At 39.9% G+C, this 27,106-nt stretch overlaps 1 long non-coding RNA gene across 1 annotated transcript in view; it reads left to right on the top strand.

Annotated features, from left to right (window-relative positions):
* The first annotated feature begins 287 nt into the window (after window positions 1-287).
* Window positions 288-27,106, top strand: part of LOC117803007 — a 112,511-nt gene continuing 85,692 nt past the window's right edge. The window contains exon 1 of the long non-coding RNA XR_004626539.1: window positions 288-407. This is a non-coding gene — a long non-coding RNA (uncharacterized LOC117803007). The remainder of the gene's footprint in view (window positions 408-27,106) is intronic.

The raw sequence follows: 27,106 nt of genomic DNA, 5'->3' as shown, positions 1-27,106 counted from the left end.
CTTCCTTCCTTCCTTGTTTTCTTTCACACGTCTTTCCTGACTACCTCGTAGTGCACAAGCCCTAAACTAGATTTTGGAGGAAAAAAAAAAATGTAGCAACAGACATGGCCATTGCTTTCACAGAGCTTAATCTCTGGTAAGTGATTCTGAGGCCCAAATGCAAGATATAATTTGTAACGCTTATTTCTGACCCCTCACCTCCCTCCTGTATTTGTGGTTAGCTTGAACCTTGTATTTTGTAAAAATTGGAAATGTTTCTATTGATGTTAATTCTTTTCTCCACCCCCAGTTTCTGGCTGCTGGTCAGAGCGGAGGAGCCGAAGTAACCTAGGATGGCCGCTCCCGTTGTGTGTCTGGGCCTTGGCGGAAGTGGAGGTTCTGGGAGCAGCCCAGGAAGCTGCTGTCTGGTAAGCCTTCCCAAGCGAGCTTTGCAGAAGAAACAGGTTTATTTGAAAGTTGTGGTGACCAAGGGACTAAGTCTTCTGTCTACGGATGAGCCTAAAGCTATAGAGTCCTGCATTAAAAACCTGTCAGTACAGAGAGGATTAATTATACAATCCTACTTTCTTTGCCTTTAGGATTTAGTTTTCAGAAATTATGAACTTCCCTGAATCATAACTCCTGTCTTCACCCTTATGGGCAAAAGCATGTTGCATTTCAAAAATCAGGACTTCAGACACACCTAACCCATCCTGACTCTCAGTATCCCAGCCTCGCTTGTGATTCTCCTTTTCTGTGGTCCCCCGTTGGAGAGTTCTGCCACAGAGGACTCCACTGGGCAGGCCTGCTGGTTGAATTGTCAAGGGGCCACATCACAGCTGTTGCTCTCACATGCTAGATGCAGTCAGAGGCCCACTGAATTTTCTCCAGTCTGTTCGTGTTGCTCAGTGGACGCTGAGGGGCTTTATGTGGGCTTGTCCTCGAAGATGTGCAGGTCACAGTTACGTAATTACATTTTATACATATACGCTGTACAGGCACACCCATGCAATGGAATGGAATATACCAGTACAAATGATGTTCTGTAGTAATGCGTATCTTTCCGGGACAAGGTGGTCAGAATTGCATTCAGTTTTTCTTACGTATTTGTATCGACATTTTATTGTTTATGGATCCTCCTGAAAGTCATTAGGAAACTTGACAAGAATGTTTCATAAACCCTAAGGTCACAGACTGCACTGGAAAAGCTAGTACATCTAGTGAGTGGGAGAGGGATAGTCCTTTACTAATGGTGTGGTAAAGTTAGCTTGTTAAGAAATTTTAATCAAGAATACCAGTTGTAAGAGTTTTACTTTCAACTCTGAGCTTAGTGTAACAGAGTGATATTTATCAGTATGCTGCTATTGGTTTATTACCAATAGTTCTAATTAAGTTATGTTAAATATTGACAAAATAAATTATATTCTTTATTTATTTATTTATTTATTTATTTATTTATTTATATTTTTTTAGAGATTCCATCTATTTATTTGACACAGAGAGAGAGAGTACAAGCAGGGGGAGCAGCAGGCAGAGGGAGAGGGAGAAGCAGGCTCCCCGCTGAACAGGGAGCCCAATGTAGGACTCCATCCCAGGACCCTGGGATCATGACCTGAGCTGAAGGCAGATGCTTAAGTGACTGAGCCACCCAGGCACCCCAAATTATATCCTTTAGCTCTCTGTGGGCAAGGAGAAAAATTATGATTAAATTATATTGTATATATTATCATTCATATTTTATCTTAAGACTTTCCTTTCTCAATTCTTGATTGCATATGCCAGTTAGCATTTTTAAAAATAGCTCACTTGAGGCTAGAAGAGAATATCAAAAGATTGAAACTCTTCAATTTTTTTTCATATTTCATTTTTATTCATGTTTTAAAAGTGAGAGATAGCTTAAAAGTGGAGGCAGAGAGGTAGGGAGGGAGACGTGGGAGGGGCGGAAAAGAAGAAAGGTGGAGAAACAAAAACGTCTTCTATCAAGAGTAGGAAAACTCGCGGTTCTTTTTTATTGGAGGTTCTTTGTGACCCCGGATTGTTCTTATCGTGTTCTTACTAGCATAGTAGCTTGGAAAGGATAAGAATTCACATCTAAAAATGAGACTTTCATTCTTGAGTCAATTTGGGGGCTGAGACCTAGCTTTTATATTCAGCTCACCCACATGAGCAAGGCAATCTCCTAAATATTGTATCAAAGACTCGACTTCTCTCTACATTAGATTTACACTTATAAACCATGACTCAGATGACCAGAACTCTAGAGTTCTTTTACTTCCCCAATAACAAACCTGACTTGTTCACGAGTCCTTATTGCTGCTCTGTGATGGCATCCACTATCTACACTTGGGGGTGACTCAGTCTCTGTTTACAACAGCCTCTAGGGGCGCCTGGGTAGCACAGTCAGTTGAGTGTCCAACTCAGGTCATGATCTCATGGTCGTGAGATTGAGCCCCGTGTGGGGCGCCGCACACAGCCTGGAACCTGCTTGAGATTCTCTCTCCCTCTCCCTCTGCCCCTCCCACTTGTGCTCTCTCTCTAAAATAAATAAATACATCTTTATTTTTTATTTTATTTATTTATTTTTTATTTTTAAAGATTTATTTATTTATTTGACAGAGATAGAGACAGCCAGCGAGAGAGGGAACACAGCAGGGGGAGTGGGAGAGGAAGAAGCAGGCTCATAGCGGAGGAGCCTGATGTGGGGCTCGATCACACAATGCCGGGATCACGCCCTGAGCTGAAGGCAGACGCTTAACCGCTGTGCCACCCAGGCACCCCGTATTTTTTATTTTATTTTTTTTAAAAAGATTTTTATTTATTTATTCGGCAGAGAGACAGCCAGCGAGAGAGGGAACACAAGCAGGGGGAGTGGGAGAGGAAGAAGCAGGCTCATAGCGGAGGAGCTCGATGTGGGGCTCGATCCCATAATGCCGGGATCATGCCCTGAGCTGAAGGCAGACTTTAACCGCTGTGCCACCCAGGCGCCCCAAATAAATACATCTTTAAAAAACAACCACCACCACCAACCAACCAACCAAACAACCATAAACAACAGCTTCTTTCAGGTAATTGTACCATCAGTTAAGGGCATCACCTAGCCAGCTGAAGCTTGACCTTCCAGGAAGAGCGGCTCTCTTCTCCAAGGTTCACCCTTCCTTCTCCCGGGGTAGTCCCTGGATGAGGAGAGGAGCTTCATAGGAGCAGGGCTGAGGGTAGGGGTATGTTTGCCTGTTGTTCTTTTGTCCTCTCTCGTCTCTGTTCACATGCTGCCTTCCACAGTAGCTCTAAGCATTGGCCTCTACTTGCCATGTATCCGCTGCTGACGTGTGCCATTCTCTCCTCCCCCCGCCCACGTCCAACAGAGATGTGCAGCAACGTGAATAATTTGGGGAAGGGAAAAAAACACTGACATAAAATTTTTAAATTTTATCTTACCACAACTCATTTGGGTTTAGTTTTTCCTTTCCACAAAATAAGTTTTTTTACAGAGAACAGATGGCTTCTATATCGACGGAATGATAGAAACATAACCCTATTATTTTCTTCTTTGAATATCAACCAACACACAAATGCTAGTATTTCTTTCTATGAATAAATGCAAAGGTACATTTTATTTTCTAACCAAAAATTCTGTAAAGCATTTAAAAATTGTTCATAAGTATACTCATAATTTCACAAAAATGCATATAAAATTCACTAATTTATTTTCTCAATAATATTTATGGAGGCTGTACTGTGTTCTCAGTTACTTGGGGATGTTAAGATAAATTAGATCCCACTGTTACTGAATTACTGTGCATTGGCAGAAAACAGTTGTAGAAAAAAACGTCTGTTATAATAAAATAAAAGGACTGTTATGATGGGGGGATGTGTAGAGCTGACAGAGCACTGGGCAAGGGGAGCACAACTGAGTTTGAAACTAGAAGGACATAAAAGAGTAAAGCTCTCTCTGCCAAAGAGAAAATAGCATGTGAGAGGCCTCGAGACTGGAAAGACCATACAAGAGAAACCAATTGCCTCATCACAGCTAATGAATAGTTGTAGCCCAAAATAGGACTGGAGAGAGGCCAGCATTGGACCTTAGGGGTAGATTTAGGATTTTGGAATTAATCCCAAGAGCAGTGGGAAGCCATTTGTCAGTTTTAAGTTGGATGCTTATTAAAACCAATGATCTGGTTGGAAAATGTTTTAGATTGTAGGAGGTCCTGAGTGGCTACGGGAGATCCGCAATTCAGGTGACAGCTGATGGCAGGGACAAAAAGAAGAAGAGACAGATTCAGGAGACATTAAGAAAGAAAACTCAACAAGATCTGGTGGTGGATGAGATAGGAGAGTGATGGAAACGGGCAAATCGATGATGACCCTCCTCCCCCCAATTCCTCCCCCTGGGAAGTGATGCACCATTTAAAGGAATATGGGATGACAAAGAAAGGCAGCAAGTTGGGGATGGGGAAGAGAGAAAGAGTTCTGTATTGGAAATATTCATTTTGAGCAGTCGGGAGGGGTGGGGGTGTTATCTATGTGGTTGTTTCCAGGAAACGATGGACTACATAGGACTTGCGCTCAGTAAGAACTGAGTTGGAAGTACTTGTTGAAACCATCCCATGTTCTTGGGGACTAAAGCACTGGGAACAGATGTGATGGCCTAGGAAGAAAATATAAAACTAGAAGAGTCCTGAAATCAAGACCTGAGGAAACAGGACACTTAAGAAAGGACTCTGAGAAGAAAAGGCCAAAATGAGTAGATGGAAAGCAGAGAGGCCAAGGAAAGAGAATTTGGAAAAGGAGGGAGTCGTCAAATTGTCCAACCTTTTGAGAAATCAAGTATTACAGCTTTCTAGAATGAACATTGACAAATTTGATAGGAATTTTGGTGGGGTGCTATTACCAGAAGACCTTTTCAGATTGAAGGAAAGTGAAGAGAGGAGGGAGTGGGAAAACATACGCTGCCAGTAGCTACTTATTCAAAAATACCTGGCTGGTATTGACATTTGTCCATGTGGCTTAAAATGCCTGCCATGGATAAGAATGCAAGCGCTTATAAGAGACAGAATTTTACAGGCATTCACAAAGCCCCACGACGGAGAGTGCTGAAGTGGGCTGAATATGTAGAGAGCGTGTCACTGAGTGTAGCCAGAGCAAAATCTGGACGAACGTTGGGTTTGTCTTTCTGTTCGGCTTCCCTGCTTGAGTAATCTGAGGGCTTGCGGGGGTGCCGCTTTAACCCCAACTGTGCTGTTGGCGCTCCAACTTTGTGCCAAGCGTGTTTGCCAGCCAGCCTTCGAGTGGGCAGCTCCTGAGGCGTCGGGCCAGCTGACGTGCCCAGTCAGTCCTGCTCGTTTACGGCCGTGGTGGCGGCCCTTCTGGCACTGCCCGCGGCTTCCGCCTCATTGTCATGTCAGCAAGTGAAACAAAATTCAAAGTAGGGTAAGGTTCCCAGATAGAAACTGAGCCTGCTCTGAGTTTGTAATTAGGGTAGACTTTTTACTGGGAGCCTGGCCACTTAAAATAATTTTGGAAACAAAGTTGGTATGAGTAGAATAAATACTGTGTCCTTCAGTAGATAGTTTAGAACTGCCTCGACTCTGTCATGATAAAAGGATGGTTTTTGAAGAGTCTCCTAACACCTACCTTCTTTGAGAGTAAATGGCTTAGAACACTGGTGTCCAGGGGCGCCTGGGTGGCACGGCGGTTAAGCGTCTGCCTTTGGCTCAGGGCGTGATCCCGGCATTATGGGATCGAGCCACATCAGGCTCCTCTGCTATGAGCCTGCTTCTTCCTCTCCCACTCCCCCTGCTTGTGTTCCCTCTCTCGCTGGCTGTCTCTATCTCTGTCAAATAAATAAATAAANNAAAAAAAAAAAAAGAATACTGGTGTCCGAATTAAAAAAAAAGATCAAATCTAAATGAATCTGAATTCCATGAGGGCTTTCTACAAGTGACCTTTTGCACATGTGAAATGCCTGCTTTGTTTTTGCGTTTTTCGCAGCCTGGCTGAACTAGATGGCAAGCCAACCCTTTTTCTTGGGGCCAGCATCACGGTCAGGCTGACTGTACAGAACTGCAGTCTCTCAGACACCCACACTCCTCACTAAATTGCTCTCCTCTGAAAACAATGAGGCAATTCATGGTCCAAGTGTCCTCTGGGGACAGAAGACATCAGTCCTGAGCTGAAATCTTCAAATAAGGGAGCCTTTCAATGTTTGTCTAAAACTCCTTTACCCAGCCACAAAAAGAACAGAGACCCTGTCCCGACTGGGAGAGAAGAACAGGAGGAAAGGAAAGCAGAAACTGTTATTTGTTTATCTGATTCTCCAAACTAAACACCAAAGCAGTATTAATCATGGGCAGGAGTATGTCTTGTTCAAACAGCGCACAAGATGGTTGGCTGTGGGGCTCTGGACTGTATTTGAATGGAGCGGAGGGAAGTCTCAGGGTGTCACACCTCTTCATGCCTTATCATGCTCAAAGTGGATTAACCTTATGGATAATGGATCTGTTTCTGTAACAAGTTGTGACGGCTAATTGTGCCCTTCCTCCACCACGTGAAGGAAGGTATTACTGCCATGAATACTAAGCCTTGATGACTCAGTGTGCTGAGTTTTCTTTATTTCTAGTACTGGGAGGAGAAAAGCTCGGCACCCCGGCTTTCTCTTTTGGAGTGCGCGCAACAAGCCATACACATCTTCCCGAATCTTAGTTTGTGCTTCAGTAAACTGACTTATTATTTTTGCCTATCACGTGTTGGTCTTTTCTACTAGATGGTGAGCCTTTCAAGTAAAGAATGTGTATTTCTGGGGCGCCTGGGTGGCTCAGTTGTTAAGCGTCTGCCTTCGGCTCAGGGCGTGATCCCAGAGTCCTGGGATCGAGCCCCATATCGGGCTCCTCCGCTGGGAGTCTGCTTCTTCCTCTCCCACTCCCCCTGCTTGTGTTCCCTCTCTCGCTGGCTGTCTCTCCCTGTGTCAAATAAATAAATAAAATCTTTAAAAAAAAATGTGCGTTTCCTTATTTGTGATCGACCATTTTATCCTCAGGATTTGGCACCCCAGGGTTTCAACCTTCATAGGTGCTCAATAAATTGTTGCTGAGTGAATGAATATCTGAAAACCTCTCCTGCTAGTAGAAGCAAGTTGATAGTTACCACTAACAGATGTTAATAATCTGGAAATATGTTTGTTTGTTTGTTTGTTTGTTTTTTCCTGCTTGCCTATTGGCATTTAAACTGTTTCCTGAGGCCGGACAGGAAAGGCGATCACGTCTCTTGGCATTATTACTGTATGAGAATGGTTGACTAGAAAACAGTAGTCCTGTACTTCATTAGTCAAAGTGTCATCGCATTCACCTATTGCTTTTTAGTTGACAGCCTTGAGATACGGTTTTACTGTAGACGATCAAAGCAGGAAGGACCTCAGAGTTTTCCTAATCTAACTTGTTTTACCTGTGAGAAAACTTGAGACCTGCACGGATCAGATGACTGGTCCACAGTGTCCTGGTGACAAAGCCAAGACTAGGTCAGGTCTCCCTCCCAGCGACTGTGATACCAGGGGCCTACCTTTGCATTTACAAATGAATAACAAGCACTGAGGCATTAAATCCCTCCCACAAATGCCCGTAGCGCAAGTCAGGACAGAGCCAGGGCTGAAAAAACAGCATATGAAATCCCGGTTCTAGTGAGGATCTGTGCATTTCCCCCTTGCCTTCTATGAATAATGTACATACACGTATTCTGTATGTGGTTCCCACGATGAATCAGGGTTGGGAGGGATCTTCGGTGCCCCTGTGCCACACCCCTTCTTGGTCTTGGCTGTTACACCTCCAGTGCCTGGGAACTCAACACACACAGCTTCATGTTCTCAGCACATTGTCAGACAGAGCTAATAGAATGTTCATTCTTGGGCGCCTGGGTGGCTGAGTTGGTTGAGCGTCTGACTTCAGCTCAGGTCATGATCCCGGGGTCCTGGAATTGAGCCCCACATTGGGCTCCTTGCTCAGGAGGGAGCCTGCTTCTCCTTCTCCCTCTGTCCTTCCCCCTTGCTCATTTGATCTCATTCTCATGCTCTCTCTCTCATAAATAAATAAAATCTTAAAAAAAATAGAAAGTTTATTCTTTAAACCAAACCTACATCTATGCTGCTCTCCCTTTTTGGTTCGATTTGTATCCTTTGGGGCTAGGGAGAACAGATCGAAGCCTTCTTGAGTATGCCAGCACAACCACTATATGAAGAGATTTCATTGTCTCCCTGTCGTCTCTCTTTCAGTATAAATGTCTACTATATCCTTATTGTCATAGGAACTATGTGACCCAGGGGTAGATGTAAGATTGACTCGGCCATTTAGTGTATAAAGTGGATACTATGTTGCATCGGCTATTTCAGGAAATTATGAGATAAAAAATAAGTTTGGATGACTGCAGAGTTGAGGAAGCAATCAAAAGATTGACCAATGTATGTATGAAGCACTGAAAATTGAATGTTTGGCTAACATCTCCAGTTTCTTGTGGCTTCAGGGGCAGAACCAGTAAGCCCTGATGTCCATCTTTAGTTAGCCACCTACTTATCTTGTTAACAAAACAAAAGTGCCTGTAAACTAGAATTAGAACAAGAGTAGAGAAGTTCTTTTGAATTTTGCTGAGCATACAAGTTGAGGGTTGAGCAGCAGCCAAAAGAACAAATCTGTAAAGGAGAAGAAGGCATTAGGGAACTCTGTTGTACTTTGGGAAAGAAAATAAAGTATGAAAAGAACTATCAGGGGAGCGCCTGGGTGGCTCAGTTGTTGGGCGTTTGCCTTCAGCTTGGGCCATGATCCCAGGTTCCTAGGATCAAGCCCCACATCGGGCTCCCTGCTCAGTGGGGAGCCTGCTTCTCCCTCTGCCTCTGCCCCTGCTTGTGTTCCCTCTCTCACTGTCTCTCTCTCTCTCTCAAGTAAATAAATAAAATCTTTTAAAAAAGAAAAAAAAAAGAAAAGAACTGTCAGAAAAGTAGTTGTGATCTTTCCTAAATTATGGACTTTTGTAACTGGGCACAGAGCTTTAACAAAGGACAAACTCCAACTCACCTCCCCCAGAGTCTAAATATGTGATGGCACAGGAAGCATTATTTGAATGATATGTTTTGATTCAAAAATACAATTAAAGTAGCCCAAAGAGATAAGATTGCTTTCAATAGGGTAAAAATACATTGGATCAGTGCCACTTTTGGAATTTTTTTTCAAAAGAAAAATTGTTTCCAGGCAGTCTGGCTACCACTCCTGATGAATTTCCTTCTGAACGAAAATGTTCCATTTTCTTTTTCTTTCTCTCCTAATGTTTTGGACTCCTAATTCATTTTAACTGTAATTTTAATCACAGAAGTGAAGAAACAATAAGGCTCACTCTTAATCTGATTCTGGAGTGAGGTAAAGAAGGTGCCTCCTTTGTTTCTGAAAGTCTACCTGTGAAAACAGTCAACATCTTGGATATACAATTTTCATAATGGTGTTCTCCATTTGTAGGAAAGTGACAGTATTGCAGCCTCACATTTTAGGTAACTTATGGAAGATATTCTTGTAAAAGGCAAATCAGCTATCCCTACCAAGACTTTTTTTTTTTTTTTTAAGATTTTATTTTCAGTAATCTCTATGCCCGGCATGGGACTTGAAATTAGAACCCAGAGATCAAGAGTTGCATGCTCTACCAACTGAGTCAGCCAGGCACCCCAAGACCTTCTCTCTCTCTCTTTTTTTTTTCCTCTATTTTTTAATGGACTTCATTTCTTAGAGCAGTTTTAGGTCCATAGTGGATTAAATGGAAAGTACAAAGATCCCATATACTCCCTATCCCTACACATGTACAACTTCCCACACTATTAGTATCCTACACTGGAGTGGTGCATTTTTTAAAATCAATAACCCAACATTGACACATCATTTTTCTTTATTTTTAAACCATGTTGTGCCATTGAGCACTTTTAGTTAGACTTCTAACTCAGACTGGAAATAAAGTTTATATTAGTGAAATTTTATATTCCAAAATATTCAGTGTTGCTGCTTATCTTTATTAAAATCAAATGGATTGTTAGCAACAAATATCTAATAGTATTGATGTTTATAGTCTGATGCTCAGGTAGTTCAGATTTTTCACTTTTTATCAGATATCTGATAGAGTCAAAAAATCATTTATTATTGTCCATCACATCAATAGGCTAAAGAAGAAAAATCACATCATATAAGTAGATGCAGAAGAAACATTTGACAAAATCCAACAACCATTCATGATAAAAATTCTCAGTAAACAAGGAATAGAGAGAAACTTCCTCAACATGATAAAGAACATGTACAAAAAACATAGCTAGCATCATACTTAATGTTGAGAAACTCAGAGCTTTCCCTCTAAGATTAGGTACAAGTCAAGGATTTCCTCTCTCACCACTCCCTTCCAGAATTATCCTGGAAATTCTAGCCAATACAATTGGATAAGAAAAGAAAGTTAAAATTATACAGATTGAGAAGGAAGAAATGAAACTGTCTTTGATTGCAGATGACATGACTGGGTATGCAGGTAATCCAAAAAGATTAACAAAATAACTCCTGGAACTGTTCAGTAATTATAGCAGGGTTGCATAATACAAGGTTAAACTACAAAAGTTACTTTCCTATATATTAGCAATGAACAACTAGAACTTGAAATTTAAAACATAATACCATTTACATTAACACTCTTAAAAATTAATCACTTAGGTATAAATCTAAGAAAATATGTAAGGTCTATATTAGAATACTTCAAAACTCTGATGAAAGAAATAAAATAACTAAAATAAATGGAGAGACATTCCATGTTCATGGATAGAAAGACTCAGTATTGTCAAGATGCTAGCTCTTCCCAAGTTGATCTCTAGGTTCAATTCAATTCTAATAAACATTCTAGCAAACTATTTTTTTGGATATTGATAAACTGATTCTAAAGTTTATATGTAGAGGCATAAGACTGAGAAGAGCCAACACTATATGGAAGAAGAACAAAGGGGAAGGACTAACATTACCAACTTTAAGACTTCCTGTAAAGACACAGCAATCAATACAGTGTGGTATTGGTAGAAGGATAGACAAATCAATGGAACAGAATATAAAATCCAGAAATAGACTCACATAAATATAATCAGCTGATGTTTGACAAAGAAGTGAAGGCAATACAATGGATGAAGCTTTTCAACAAAGGGTGCTGGAACACATGGACATCCAGATGCCAAAAAAAAAAAATCTAGGCACGGAACTTACACTCTTCCTAAAAATTAACCCAAAATGTATCATGGACCTAAATGTAAAATGCAAAACTATAAAAGTTTTAGAAAACAACATAGGAGAAAATCTAGATGGCCTTGGATTTGGAAAGGACTTTTTAGATACAACACCAGAAGTGTGATCCATGAAAGAAATAATTCATAAGCTGGACTTCACTAAAATTAAAAATTTCTGCTGTACAAAAGACAATGTCAAGAGAATGAAAAGATAAGCAATGAGCTGAGAAAAAATATTTTCAGAAGACATATCTGGTAAGGGATTATTATCAAAATATATGAAAAACTCTTAAAATTCAACAGTAAGAAAACAAAAAAAAATTATAAAAAAGAACTTACTGAACATCTCGCCAAAGAAGGCAAACAGATGGAAAATGAACATACAAATAGATGCTCGGTATCATAGTTCACCCACAAAATACATATTAAAACAACAATGAGGTAACTCTACACCTAATAGAAAAGCCAAACTCCAGAACACTGATGACACCAATGGTGGGGAGGACGTGGAGTGACAGAAAATCTCATTGCCGGTGGGAATGCAAACTGGTACGGGTACTTTGGAATATAGTTTGATGGTTTCTTACAAAACTAATTATATGATTACCATATAACCCAGCAATTATGCCCATTGGTATTTACCCAAAAGAGTTGGAAACTTATGTCCACACAGAATTATTCATAACTGCCCAAACTTTTAAGCAACCAAGATGTCCTTCGGTAGCTGGATAAAGAAACAGGTACATTCAGACAATGGACTCTATTCGGTGCTTAAAGAAATGCCATCTAAAGACATGGAGGAACCCATGGGTATGCAGATGTGGGTATAAGGGGTATATGAGAAATCTCTGTACCTTCTGGTCAATATTGCTGTGAACCTGAAACTTCTTTAAAATAATAAAGTCTATTTTTTAAAAGGGGAAAAAAGGCAATTGACGTATCAGTGCCTCTCTGTGCAGTTGATGTCTGTATGTAAAACACACTAACAGATGTAATAGCCAAGCATGACCAGCTGTAGCTATGTTTTTCCCCACAAGATTTTACTTCTAGATTGAAGAGGCATGTTGTAGAGTGGAAAGAACATGAACTTCCAGTTAAGGTGGACCTGAGTTTGAATTTTAATTTCAGCACTTAGTTGATGGGTGACTTTGGATTAATCACTTAACCCTGCTGATCTTCATGTTCCAGTCCGTGAAGTGGGGATAAGCAAATCTACTTCGCAAGGCTGTCACAGCGAGGAATAGCAAAAAGGTACCCAAAGCCTATGGCACAAGCAGACACTCACGCTATGATGTGACATAAAGGTATGGACTCCGGAACCAGACCAACTCTCTGATCTTGGGCAAGTTATTTAACTTCTCTATGCTTCCTTTTCGTCACCTGAAGATTGTGATCATGGTACATACCTCATGGAGCTCTTGTGAAACCTAAAAAAGAGATAGCAGTCAAGTTACCTAAATTGCTTACCATGCTGCCAGGCACATGGTAGATGTTGGATAATGTTTGCCGTAATTATAAATATATCGTCTTGGCGTGGAAATGCCTGAAGAGATGAAACGGTGTCCACCATCTTCATACCTGGACAAAGATGTGGGTCAGTGCAGCCTGTTGCCAGGCAATGCTGAACTTTTCTTCATCCGTTTTTTTCTTAAACTGCCTTTGAAATCTATTATGTCTCTTTAAGTAGTTTAGGTCCATGTCCTAATTTAGAACTACGCAGATAGAGTGTGCTTGTTTGAGTTGACAAAAATTCCTCTTCCCAAGTTAACCCCGCCACAGTGTTTAGCATTAAACCCTAATTTGTTTTGCATGTACCAGTGTCCTGATACTGGTTAGAAATAAGACTTCCAGGGGCGCCTGAATGGCTCAGTGGGTTAAGCGTCCGGCTCTTGATTTCAACCTGGGTCATGACCTCAGTGTCGTGGGATTGAGCCCTGTGCTGGGCTCCGGGATAAGCTCGGAGCCTGCTTGTCTCTTTCCCTCCATTCCTCCCTCTGCTCGCTCTCTTTCTCTCAAATAAATAAATAAAATCTTTGGGGAAAAAAACAGGAACAAGACTTCTTAGTAACACCTAAAATGGTCACATTTTCTAGCAAGCTATGATACTGTGAAAAAATCATTAGATCTGGTGTTAAACACACCTGAATTTAGTCCTCATTTGCTATGTGATGTGGGGAATGTCACTTATTCTGTGGTCTAATTTCATCATAGGCAAAAGGCGTGACTGTGGAAAAATGAAATAATGTATCTACACCTATTCTAGATATTCTGGAGGAACAAAAAGACACATAAACCTGATCATAACTTTTGGTGAAGAGACTAACAATATTTACAGTTCCGGTGACGACTTGCTTGAGTTCACGGTCTGGCTCTGCCGCTCACTAGCCGGTGACATTGGCAAGGTAATTAACCTCATCTATGAAATGATAACAGCGTCTATATTAAGGGGTTGTTGTGGGGATGAAATAAAGCCAATCCCACAAAAAGCTTAGTATAAGTTCTGGCAAAGCCAAGTTCTCAATAAATGTTAGCCACCATTATCATTTTAAGGATATGAGATTTAAACATCTACAACCATAAGGAAATGATAGAGTATAATGTAAATGCTGAAAATCAGAGAAGATAAAAATCAAATGCCAGAATGAGAAACACTGGCAATACATTAATGTTTCTGAAAGAATACCATGAAAAATACACATCCCGGTTCAAATTCTGATGTGCCAAATCAACTGAATATTGCATCTTAGACATTTCTGAATTTTCTGCATTGGAGTACTTTTCAATACAAGAGCAGTGTTTGATAAGGTTGCAATCTCTTGGAGCACAGCAAAGAGCACAGATAGGTGTCGTTTTAGAGGTGGAATACCAAGAGAAAACCCACCTCTGTTTGGGTAGTGGTGGGATATCTAAGTTTGATAAAATCAGAGCTGTATAGTCATACTAAAACAGAGTCAATTTACAAACAGATACGAGATTTGAAATTGACTTTTATGTTGAATATTTTTAAATCAGCACAGGAAATCATTATTTAAATTATGTTGATAAATTAATATGCTTATTTTCATAAAGTTAGGAAACTGGAGTTTTTCTTATCAGTGATTCTTCAAGTGGGATAATTTTATTCTATTCCATATGCTATGAAAGAAGCAAATGAAGGAAGGCGAAAGAAAACAAAACAAAAACCTACTTTTGCTTATGTTCAATTCTTTCCAGTATTCCGCTCAGTACTTCACTTAGCGCCTTTAAATGAAAGATGCAGAATTTTAACATGTCTATTATACTGACAATTAGACTTCAGTGACTTTTTGGTGGCATCAGTCAGATTTATAACCTGTATTTAACGCTTCAGTAACTCCAGAATTTGAACGTTTTACAGCAGATTCCCCTTTATCCCTTAAGATAAAAATGATAGTCTCTGCAGCTATGGCAGCTGTCAAATGAATAGAAACCTGGAGACTCTGAGATTATTGTGGCTGAAAAGAAGTTGTTTTTTCCTACTAAATCCCGAGAGTTATTAATCAAAGAATCAATGCATTTGAAATCAAATGATCTGTTTTGTTGTGCCTGAGTGTATAATAGATTTAGGCCTCAAATGTGCATTGCAAGAATAAGGTGCTTGTTTTTCTTTCAATTTTTATTTATTTTTTTCATTATAAGTGCACTTCTTAATCCCCGTCACCTATTTCACCCATCTCCCCACCCGCGTCCCCTCTGGCCACCACCAGTTTGTTCCCTGTAGTTAAGGGTCTGTGTCTTGGTTTGTCTCTCTCTTTTTCCCCTTCCTTGCAAGAAGTTTAATACAATGAGCATATCAGCCTACTGAGTTTTAAAAATTTTATAACTCACATTTTTTGCTTATGATTTTTAAACCCTATAAAAGGAACACATAGTTCCCATGAATATTGTTAAATTATAAAATACATAAAATTTTAAAAATGGCTTAGAGGACAAGATACATAAAACAAAGAGGACCGTGACAGTGCAGGGAGTAGTAATATCGATCCGTCTACTCACCAAACAGATAAAGAAAGAAACAAATGCAAAACTGCTAGAGATAACCATGTCACCTATTCCTGATCACATCCATCCACCCCCTTCCCCTTTCCCACCTTCTACACCATTAGCTTCTCGTACTTTCAGGGATACTTGTACGATGCGTGTTCATAGTCCAAAGCAACCAGTACTGTTGCCTCATATGCTTTTAAGCTTTATGTGAAGGGCATCATGAATCCTAAGAACATGTTACATCTTGCCACTTTGAAGGTATTCCTTGGTGCTCTTAAGTACTGGCTTGTGATTTCACTCACAGATAATTTACACATAGAAAAATATGTACTTGCCTAAGTTCTTATTTTACTAGCTATTGATACTTTTTTCCCCCCCTTCATATTACATTTTTTAACTGGTTAGTACTTCCAGGAGCAGTCGTCTATCTCACACTTTGTAGATCTCACGGATATTTTAGGCAGTGAAATAATGCAAGTATTGAAAATTTTGTCTTTTTCTTTTCAATTTCCGTATCTTTGATTTCATTTGGTTTCCTTAGTGCCTGGGCTAGGACGTTCATTCCAGTGTTGAATAGGAACAGCGGTAGAGGATAGCTTTTTCTCGTTCCTCCATTTAATGCTTTCACTTCAAGGCATTCACCATTACGCAGGATGTTTGCTCTCTAGAGAAATGAACTGTTGGTTTATTAATATTTAATATTTCTTCTTTCATCAATTTTGGTAAGTTGTTTTTTAAGAAAAGTATCCCCTTTATCTAAGTATTCCAGTGTATTGGCATTCACGTAGTAGTTGATGATTTTTAGAATCTCTGTCTCTGGTTATGCCCTCCCATTTTGGTTCCTTCTATTATGCGTTTATGTCTTTTTTTTTTTTTAACATGTTTTGCTGGACATTTATCTGTTAGTAATTTCAAAGAACCTGATTTTTATGCTGTTAATTATTTCCATTTTAAAAATTCATTAATATGTGCCTTTATCTTTATTATTTATTTCTTCAATTTACTTTAGGCTTAGCTTATTTTCAATTTTGACTTTTTTTAAAAAAATAAGTATTCGACTCCATTTGAGGTTATAAATTTTCATCTAAGAACGACTTTAAGTTGTAATCTCAAGTTTTGGTGTATTGTATATTCATTTGTTGTTGCTTGTAAATAGCTTAGAATTCCCATAATGATTTCCTCTTCCTTAACTCATGAGTTACTTTTAAAATACATAATCAAAAAAATATTCTCGATTTTCCTTATTGATTTGTATGTTAATCACATTGTGATTAAGAAACAGTCTGTATATTAATATTTTAAATATGTTGTGAATACTTTTGAAAATGAATATCTGATTATTTTTGGTCAGTGTCTATGTGTACATAAGAACAATTTAAAACTTCTGTTGGTGAAATCATGCGTCTCTGTTTTTCTCTCAGAATAACTTCCTAATTGTGCTGTTCACAGCCTCTATATTTTTATGAATCTTAATTTTGTTGATCTTCTGCTTTCTAAGCAAACTTGTGTTACACTCTCCCACCGTGATTGTACAATTTGTCTGTTTCTACTTGTAATTCTAGGGGTTTGTTTTGCATCATCTATTTTGAGAGTATGTTTTCAAGTGCATTCAAGTTTATCATTATCAGAGATTCTCATTTGATTGTTTCTTTTATCATTACGTAGTTATCATTCCTGCTAAATCAAACCCTGCTGGTGTGCTTTTTTTCTTTTTCACCTTAATTTTTTTCTGACATTAATAGAGTTGTTGACTTTCTTTTGCCTCAAAATTGCATCACATGTATCTTTCAATTGCTTTCGTTTTCATTTTCCACCTTTTAGGTATGTTTCTTGTAAGCTACATCTAGCTAATTTTTTTAAGAATCCAAATAAAAGATAACTTTTTAATGTAGGAAATATTTATCTTTTTATATTTGTTATAATTGATGTGATTTATAGTTAATTGATTTATTATAATTACAGATCAATTTGAATTTTTCTATTTGTGTTTCTACCATATCCTTAGTAATTTCTCCTTTTTAATTATTTTTTAAATTTAGAGTCCTGCACATTGAGTCCTTTTTTCTTTTTTTTCTTTTTGTTTCTTTTTTTTTTTTTTTTTTTTTNTTTTTTTTTTTTTTTTTTTTTTTTTTTTTTTTTTTTTTTTTTTTTTTTATGAGAGGGAGAGTGTGGAGGGGCAGAGAGAGAGGGAGTGAGAGAATCTTAAATAGGCTCCATGACCAGCTCCCATCACGGCTCAATCCCAGGACCCTGAGATCTTGACCTGAGCCGAAATCAAGAGTTGGATGCTTAATCGACTGAGCCACCCAAGTGCCCCCTGCAAGTTGAATTCTGAAGACCCTTCTTTAAAGTTCTAGACATTTCGCTTCTTCCTTGTCTTTCTCCTCTTTTGTTTTCTTTAATGCTTTCCTTTTAAAAAAAAAACCAAACATTCTTTTTCTCACATAGATTTTGCTTTTTCAAGGATTCTAATTCATTGGTTAGTGGACTCTCTAAATTGGTCTTTTTGATCTCATTTTTTTCTCATATTTTGTCCTCCATGGGAGTACAAATGATGGGAGCAGAGGAAGAGAAGGTAGCTGCTGATGGGTGAAGTTCTTCCTTACGTGGACTTTTAATCCCCGGAGTCTGTCTCCAGTTGCCCTTCCTCTCTCTGTGGCCCTGTTGGGAGCTCTGTCTGTAGCATGTTTGGTACTGTTTGCATTGCTTTTTTTTCGTCCTTCAGAATCCTCTTTTTTCTTTCCTCTTTAAGAAATCAGTTGAAACTTCTTTCGATGGCCCTGGCCATAGGTTGGCTCAGTGTTTGTCATTTTGTTTCTTGAATATGTCTGGATGATCATTGACAGGGTTCTGAGAGGAAGGAAAGCCAATGTGTACTCAAGCCACCATTCTCAGCTTCCTTCTATTATTCGTATTATTAAAACTATTATAGCATCTAAGCCCATTTCCCCTGTTCCCACTTCTGCGCATAGAAGGAAGGCAACCGTCCCTTGTTTTAGGCCCTCTGCTATATGTTAGTTCACAAGGCCATCGGTTTTCATTGCCCTGGACCCCAGGCCACCCGGGATGCTCCTTACCCTCTCTGTCCCACACCACAGAAATGCCTTCAGGTCTCTTCAGTTTTTCTTTTTCATTCTACATCCTGCCTCAGCTCTTGTTTTTAATTCTTATCCAAGCTTGCTAGTGGCTTACTCTCCTTCCTGACTTTTCAAACACTAAATCTTAGTGAGGTCTGCCTCCTTTATTCTCTCCTCTGGTGCTGCTCTGACAAAGGTCCTCGGCCATCCCCACTTTACCAAACCCAACAGACAGATTTCGGTTCTTCTATGTGTGACCCTGTTAACGCCACCTGACATCATCTTCACCCGGGGCTTCTAAGCAAACCAAGGATCTACCTACCAGTGTCCCCCCATCCTCTTTTACTTGTTTTTCAAATTTCTCTCTTAAGCTCCTTCTCCTACCACCCCTCACACTTTGTTACCCAGAATCCAGTTTTGGCCAACTGTTCTTAAATTTTTTGGCGTGCCCAAGTATTCTCACCCCTTTCATCCCATTTCATCGTCTCGTCTTTCACGTGGGTTCTGACCTTTCTAAACGATATCCAATAATAGTTTCACTGATATTTATTATTGCTCATCCTGGGCCAGACCCTATATCAAGCATCTTACATGTATTATCTTATTTATCCTTCACAATAACCCTATGAGGTAAGTAGTATAATCTCCATGCTACAGAACAGAAAGCTGACACTTTGTGAGACTCAGTAACTTGGCCAAGTTACACAGCTAGAGAATAAAGAGACAGGAGTTCTACCACGTCCGTTTCACTGGAAGGTTATGCTCTTACTCTCTGGGCTGTTGGTCCTTCCAGCCCCCATCTCTTCCATGCAAATCATGGAATTCATAGACCTACCTGGCCATCAGCATTTGTTGATGCCTGAAATGGGCTTGATTTTCTTTGTTGGCGTATTTTTTCTTAAAGAGTCAGAAGTTTTCCTTTTGAGGGTTCCTTGTATTTCAGTGAGTTGACATAGTCCCCAGTCTTTGCTTGTATTTCTCCTTCATTTTTTTTTCTTTTAAAGATTTTATTTCTTTAAGTAATCTCTACACCCAACGTGGGGCTCGAAATTACAACCCCAAGATCAAGAGTTGCTCACTCTACCAAGTGAGCCAGCCAGGTGTCCCACCCACATTTCTCTTTCTTAATAAACACACAGTGCACACACACCTATAGCTTTTCTCCTAGGCAAAGATATATATTCCTAGTCATGTTAAAAGTGCTATTAATTTATAAAGAAAATAAATACCTGTAGCTTGGTAGTTCCAGGCCAGTAAAAGTGAGAATTAAAATGGTGAGAGGCGTTTTAAAACTAAATCAGATTTATATTTTGGTCCTTCACATCCCATGCTTTCTTGTACAGATACACATCACATGGAAGATTCTCGGAAAGAAAGTTGTGAGATTCAAGGATTTCTAGAAACAAGAGCCCAAATTGAAAGCTCCCATGTCACCTTTTCTGGGGGCAATTCTTTTCCAACTGCTTTCTGCTGTCAGTTGTCCTCTGTGCCCCGTTTGAGGTTGGCAGCAGAGTTCCCAGCTCTTAATATGGGATCTCAGCTTGTGAAATCTATTTGCTCTCTCTCCAGTTCCCAGATTACATTGACTCTAAAGTCACCAGTAACCAGCGTTAGGAACTCTCAGGAACTCTGCCTTGATGCCACCCTCACGTGCTGAAAAGGTCTTGCTGGGCTTTTTGGACCCACTGTAAGCACTTTTTTATTCCTTTGCCCTCTTCATCACCAGAGCGTGCCCAAGACTAATGACAAAGAGACATAGAATCTGAATAGCTAATTGTAGCACATGTATATTCTGTCTTTCTGGGCTCTTACCTGTGTCTTTCTTCTGTTGCTTCGCCGGGGCCACAATCTGTGGCCGTGCTCTGTATCACTCGCGGTGATTCCAAGCTCCCTGGAGTGCAGAGAAAGTAGTGCCCTCTAGAGTTGTGCAGTGGGCTGGCGCCTCATAGGTCTGCCCTGACCAGGAAGCTTGGTCCTGGTCTGTGAATTAAGTGGAAAAGAATATGATGGTCCCTTGGGGCGCCTGGGTGGCTTAGTCCTTAAGTGTCTGCCTTTGGCTCAGGGTGTGATCCCAGGGTCCTGGGATCCAGCCCCTCATCGGGCTTCCTGCTCTGCTGGGAGCCTGCTTCTTCCTCTCCCACTCCCCCTGCTTGTGTTCCCTCTCTCGCTGGCTCTCTCTCTTTGTCAAATAAATAAATAAAACCTTAAAAAAAAAAAAAGAATATGATGGTCCCCACTATGCTGCACTAAATTTTGTAGAGTTATTTTGTCAAGGAATGCAAATTATTGTAAATGGACATAGAAGGCTCTCATTTTGACAATAGCTTTATCAGATATACATGGATGGAATGATAAGAGTCAATAAAATACTTGAATTTAGAAATCCTCCCTATTACTCTTTAAAATACTCCATCATGTAGGGGCGCCTGGGTGGCTCAGTCGTTAAGCATCTGCTTTCGGCTCAGGGCGTGATCCTGGCGTTCTGGGATCGAGCCCCACGTCAGGCTCCTCCACTGGGAGCCTGCTTCTTCCTCTCCCACTCCCCCTGCTTATGTTCCCTCTCTCTCTGGCTGTCTCTCTCTCTGTCGAATGAATAAATAAAATCTTAAAATAAAATAAAATACTCCGTCATGTAAAGAAAAAAAAAAGGTATATTTCAAATTTGAAAGTAGAACTCTAATCCTGCGGATGAAACAAGAGTGATTATGAGCACATACCCCGAGGATCAGAATGAAGAATAAGTTTCCTATTTCTCTGAACACCATTTAGTGTTTTAACGAAAATGCTGTATAGCTATATATACAGATATAGTGATAGGTCTATAACTTTGTCCTAGATTCCTTGATAACCAGGGCCAATGTTCATTCATTCATAAATTTATTCATTTCAAAAAGTATTGAGCACCGAGGATGAGAAACTAAGAATGATCCCTGTGCCTCATGTGCTTTTCTTGCCTCGGTCTCCGTGTCTCGTGTATAAAGGGAAATAGCTGAACCACATTAGGGCTTTTCAAAATACAGCTCTTGAAACACAGTTAAGCCACTAAATAGTTACTCTAGTTTAACTTGTTGGACGGCAGTCTTTGGAAAAAGGACCTACAATCTATTAGCATGTACTTGAACTCCTCACAAACGTGCATTTGGTTAGGAAGGCTTGTTTGCTTTTTCTTTTTTACCTTCAGGCCTGTGCTTGCTCTTTCAAATAAAAACGTAGGAGTGGGTACATTGCCACGGCGCACATGTGCCAAGCCCAATTAAATGTTTAGCCCGGGCTCCGATGCCTCTGCTCTGAAAACGTGCGTTCACACTGCCTCGCAGCCATTGTGCAACAGCACGGGAGCGAGTGCGTAGCGTGCCAAGTCGTGATAACATCTTTTACAGGTTTTATCTGAAGGTTTTGCGAGCTTCTTGTCTGACTTTCAGTTTTGTGAAGGGAATGTGAGCAGACAACAGATGTCAGGGATTTAACTTTGAAATAAAATGACCAACCACCTCCTGTGTCCAATGTCTAGATTAATTTGAAGAGTGTTCCTCAAGTGGGAAGCGAAGTGGAGAGTAAAGATCACTGTTTGCAACTATGTATCTTTGTAAAATTATGTAGCTTTAGCAAAACAGAAAAGTCATGTGATGTTGAACTTGATAGGACTGCAAACGTCACCCATAATGTCACCCTGATACCCCTTGTGTTTCTCAAAACTGGCTCGTTGCTCCCATTTAGTGACATGGGAATTGTAAAAAGTTAAACATTTGGATATACTCAATATCTTTGTACTAGAAAAATAGCAAGTTTGGCTGTTTTAAATAACTGGAGCCCTATGTATGATTTTACTGGCAAAAAATGATTTAAAAGTGTTTCAGGATTTCTTTCCCTTCAGTGCCTGAGGTCCTTGGTCACGCCGCTTTGAAGAATGAAGAGGTAGACCAGAGTGGTGGGAGGCACAGCGGAGTTTATTGAGCGATAGTACAAAGCTCCCAAAGAAGGAGGGGACCGAGAGGGTTGCTGTTGGAGTTTCTAAGTCTAGGGGTTTTGATGAAATTGTTGGCGGGCTGTTTTAATCTTTAAAATTAATCCTCCATGCACCTGTCACCCAATCAGGTTTTTGTCCACGTGCTCATCTACCTATAGGTAGTTGTTCACATGGGAAAGGGCAGAGGGCTCCTTTTGTAGAATAACAGGATGGGGTCTTTTTCCTTTTAGGGGTAGTTTCCTCTGAGGCCAGTGTGGTCCCTCACCCCTGCCTACCATTCTTCCGATTATCCTCCGTTAAAAGTTTGGGAACAAGTACAAGATCCCTTTATACAGATAATTTAATAATTTCTTCTGATTTTAAGGAATTCCCTATTCCTAGATATGTGTTTGCAAGAAGTGAATAAATGGAAGGGCACCCCCATGATTATTATACACAAGGTAAAAACAGTAGACCAAGGTAGCTTTTTGTTGTCACTTCTAAAGTTTTGGTAGCAAAAAACAAAAGCAGAAAACCCAGTGGAATTATCACAAGTTATGGAGGAATATTAGTGAGCACTGACTATAACAGTAATTGACACATAGTAGCTGCTCATTAAATAATTGTTGAATGAATGAGCCTTCAAAAATGTTTATTCCTAGTGGGGATGGAAAGGAAAAGCCAAATATATAGCAATCAGGGTTTTAGAGATTGTTTATTCAGCTAAAAATGAGCGAAATATGAATCAGTGTAGAGAAGTTTCAAAATATTTGAAAACGAAATGAGAATAACAATGAGTTCAATAAAAACTTGAATTTTTTTGGATATCCAAAACAAAGTTTCATATGTAAAGAGAAGTTTTGGATAGCTAGACTATCATAATGGTCTTCTTATGTATCTAGTGCCAAAAGTGGGGCATATTTTGAAATTAAAGAAAAATCTGAACACTTCATATTTCAGAGTAGAGTTGAGGAACAAAGAGATGTAACAAGATTTACAGATGAGGCAACAATTAAATGTGATTACTAGCATTTGGCATAGCGTCGGTAGTAATTTCCAGAAAGCCCGTTAGCGGGAAAACGTATAGTGGAATTGATCATAAGAGACTGTCTATAAGGAAATTAAGGTTGTGGAAATCAATTAAAAAACACCAATTGAGAATTAACCTCTAGAAAAAGAACCAGTGAAAGACGAACAGCAGAGGCACTGATGGAAGATGGGGGAACATTGATCCCATCTTCAACATGTAATCATAAAGTTCACAGCTGTAAGGGATTAGTGCAAAATTCATCTATTTCTAAATCTTGCTTTTAACAAATAAAGCAGCTCTGTGCCCATTTCACAGATGAAACCGTTGAAGTCTGGAGTGATGTCTGAAAGGAAAAAAAAAATAGAGGATCTTTTGAATGTATCATTTCCTACTGCCACTTCCAATTTGAATTTTACTTAGAAAACTTATTGCCAAAATGTGATTATCAAGAGCCCTTAAAAATGTCAGGAGATTGTTTGCTTTATTGTTTTGTCAGCCCTCGCAATCTTATTTGACTTAATGTTAGTTATGTAACATAAGACGTGCTTAGCGGTTATCTGTCATTTTGTAGGGGAGGAAGTGCTTCATACTGTTACTCCATCTTGCTGCAACCCCTCATTGTCCTTTCAGGAGTCCCAGCACCCCCTCACTCTGTGTGGTGCTGGTGGGGGCTGGTGCCAGCCTCCCACCGTGAACACCCCATGTGCCAGAACTCCCTTTTCTGCCTGTATGCAAGGAAGCAGGGAGCAGTTAAATACCCTTACCACCAGCCCGTCACAGCTCCTGGGGTCTTTCCTGTTTATTAGTCAAAACCCCTAGCCTCCCCTTCCTCCCTGATCCCCCATAGTTTATCAACAGATTCCCTTTACCTTAAATTGGCCAGAAACATTTTATTATGCCTGCAACCAAGGACACTGAGAGTCACAATATTTATTTGTAGAAAAGACAATGGTCATCTTCTCAAAAATAATATTAATCCTTTAGATCTTGGATAGTCTTGAGTGATATTTTAACCAATTCACATATTTTGTGAGTAAGGCAGCAAGGCTTTAAGAGTGTCAGGGGCTGGATTGTGTCCTCCACCCCCCAAATTCATATATTGAAGCCCTAACCCCCAGTACTTTGGAATGGGAGTGTATTTGCCGCGAGGGACTTTAAAGAGGTAGTTCAGTTAAAATGGGGTCATTAGGCTGGACCCTAAACCAATATGACCGCTGTCACAAGAAGAGGAGAGTAGGACACAGAAACACAGAGAGGTGCCCGTGTGAACACAGGGAGAAAAGACGTCTGCTACAGAAGGAATGTTTGTGTCCCCTCTCCAATTTCATGGGTTGAAACCTAATTTCTAACGTGACAGTGTTTGGAAGAAAGGGCTTCGGAGGTGATTAGATCACGAGGGCAGAGCCCTTGGGAATGGCATTAGTGCCCTTACAAAGGAGACTCCAGAGAGCTCCTTTGCCCTGTGAAGGCGGGGCCAGAAGACAGTCCTGTAAGAACTGGGAAGTGGCCCCTGAGCAGATACTGAATCTGCCAGTCCCTTGACCTCAGACTTCCCAGTAGCCAGAACTGTGAGAAATAACTGTTGGTTAAGCCTGAGCTGACTAAGACAGTGTCCATCTGTATGCCAAAGAGAGAGGCTTCGGAGAAAACCAAACCTGCTGACTCCTTGATCTTGGACTTCTAGCCTCCAGAATTTTGAGAAGATAGAATTCTATTGTTTGAGCCCCCTGGTCTTTGGTATTTTGTTACAGCAGCCCTAGGAAACTAATACAAAGGAGCAATACTGCTTATCCGATGTACTTTTAGCCATGGCAAATGTTAGACCCAAATCCCAGTCTGAGATGTCCCAGTCCCGGGCTTCTGCTGATTCATGAATACAGCAGTAAACTTGGGTTCTGCATTTCATGACGACCATAAATGTTATTTTGAGCAGTATTTTTGTTAATAACATGCTTGACTAGCATTCCACTTAAAACTTCTGGTTATGCTTACCGGCCTGTCAAAATGGCTCTAAATCCGAGACTGAGTGCAGGAATATGACAACTCACTTAATGTTCACACACACACACACACACACACACACACAAATGGCTGTCTTTTTTCAGATTCTCAGTTCACATGGTTTCTAACAATCTATTAAATTTGGATAGAGATTTGTTTTTTAAAACCCACATTCCAGAGTATGATTCAATGGGTCTTAAGAAAAGACCACACTCATTGGTGTTTTTAGAAATCAATTACATTCTAAGCTTTCACCAGATAGCTTTACAGCTTCTGCCAAAGTCCATAATCAATCTTTTTCTTAATTCATTTTGTAACTTAAATGCCGTTGAGTTACCAGGGGAATAATGCTAAATATGAATACACAAAAAAGAAAGAAAGTGCAGCTTATCCTTAATTCAGTGGAAAATGAGGGTGAGTAAAAGCTTCTCTGGGGGAATAAATTGATTCAATTAACTGTCTTAGTTAAATTAATCCCATTAGAGAGCCAAACCCTCTCCAGTGCTCTGGAAAAAGTAGCTTTCTAAATGGGCCTCTAGCAATTTATATAATATAGGTTAGGTAAACACATGTGTTTATTCGTTACAGTTTTATCCATTGTAGTTCAAAGGAAGCTTAATCAAAATAGTCTTATATTTTGTACTGTCCTTGAAAGAAGCTTAATATCTAGGGTATTACTGTCAGATGAATCACACTCAGAAGTTTATAAAAAGAAATTTCCCTCAAAGCTCTCCTCACAATTGAGGAAATAACCTCATTTAGTCTCTTACCAAGTACTTTTCCCAAAGGTACTTTGTTACATAGTCCATCAGTGGGACAGGTATATTTATAAGAAGAAAAGGAGGACTTTTCTTCAGTGGATTAAGTGGGATACAGAAAGGTAGCCAAGCAATGCCTCGACAATTTCTGCAGGAATTTTGAATTAATGAGGACTTGAATATAGTTCCCCAGAAAATTAAAATGGATGACGTGTCCTCATCTACATATGTAGCCTCCTTGGAAATTAAAATTAAAATTTAAAAAGCCGTACCATTTAAAATAGCATCAAAAATATAGATTTTTAAGGATAAGTTTTACAAGTTTCTTCGAACTTTCTAACACCTTTCTTTCCCTACTCTTGTTCCTCACCCTGCAGAAGTCTCCTAACGGGCTTCCAAGTTGAGAGACTAAAAATGCCTGCGTGGATTTCCTCACAAGTCAAATCTGGGAAATTGAAATGGAAGAAAGTACTATTGGAAGGTGTAATCTGTGTTTTCCTTGAGCTCTGCTGCAAGTTTGAGAAAGTTACCCATAGTACGCGGTTAATAAGCGTAGTAAATCTACCTTCCAATGACGACAAGCCCCACGTTGTTCGCTGGGAACCACGGGGCTGCAAGTGCCTACCTTTTAAATACCACTTTCCTATTTTTCAAAGCACTCTATTCATAAGCATTAACTAGAAAAGCCATTCCTGGATCAATCAGATTCAAATTGAGGTCTCTTCGAAATATTTTCAGTCATTTTTCTTCTCTCAATTTTGAGAAGCAACAAGGAAAAAAAAATCTTTGATCTAAATTATATCATTTATGCTCTTCAATAGAATAATTCAGAACAAAGTTTCTTCAAGCTTTCTAACACCCGTCTTTTTATACCCCTCTTCTTGATCCTAGGAAGCCTCATAACTTGGTTCTCCTCTTACGTGACCAGCTCAGGACCCCAGGAGGCTCCATCGCTTACTTACTTACGATGGCTAGACCACATCCCCGCTCCTCTTCCTCCTTCACGTCAGTCCCTCTCACTAGCATTGCCATTTCCCTTCT

Source organism: Ailuropoda melanoleuca, chromosome 1, assembly GCF_002007445.2.
Source record: "Ailuropoda melanoleuca isolate Jingjing chromosome 1, ASM200744v2, whole genome shotgun sequence".
In the NCBI taxonomy this organism is placed as follows: Eukaryota; Metazoa; Chordata; class Mammalia; order Carnivora; family Ursidae; genus Ailuropoda; species Ailuropoda melanoleuca.
Note: the sequence above shows the minus strand (reverse complement) of the source record. Positions and strands in the feature narration are given on the sequence as shown.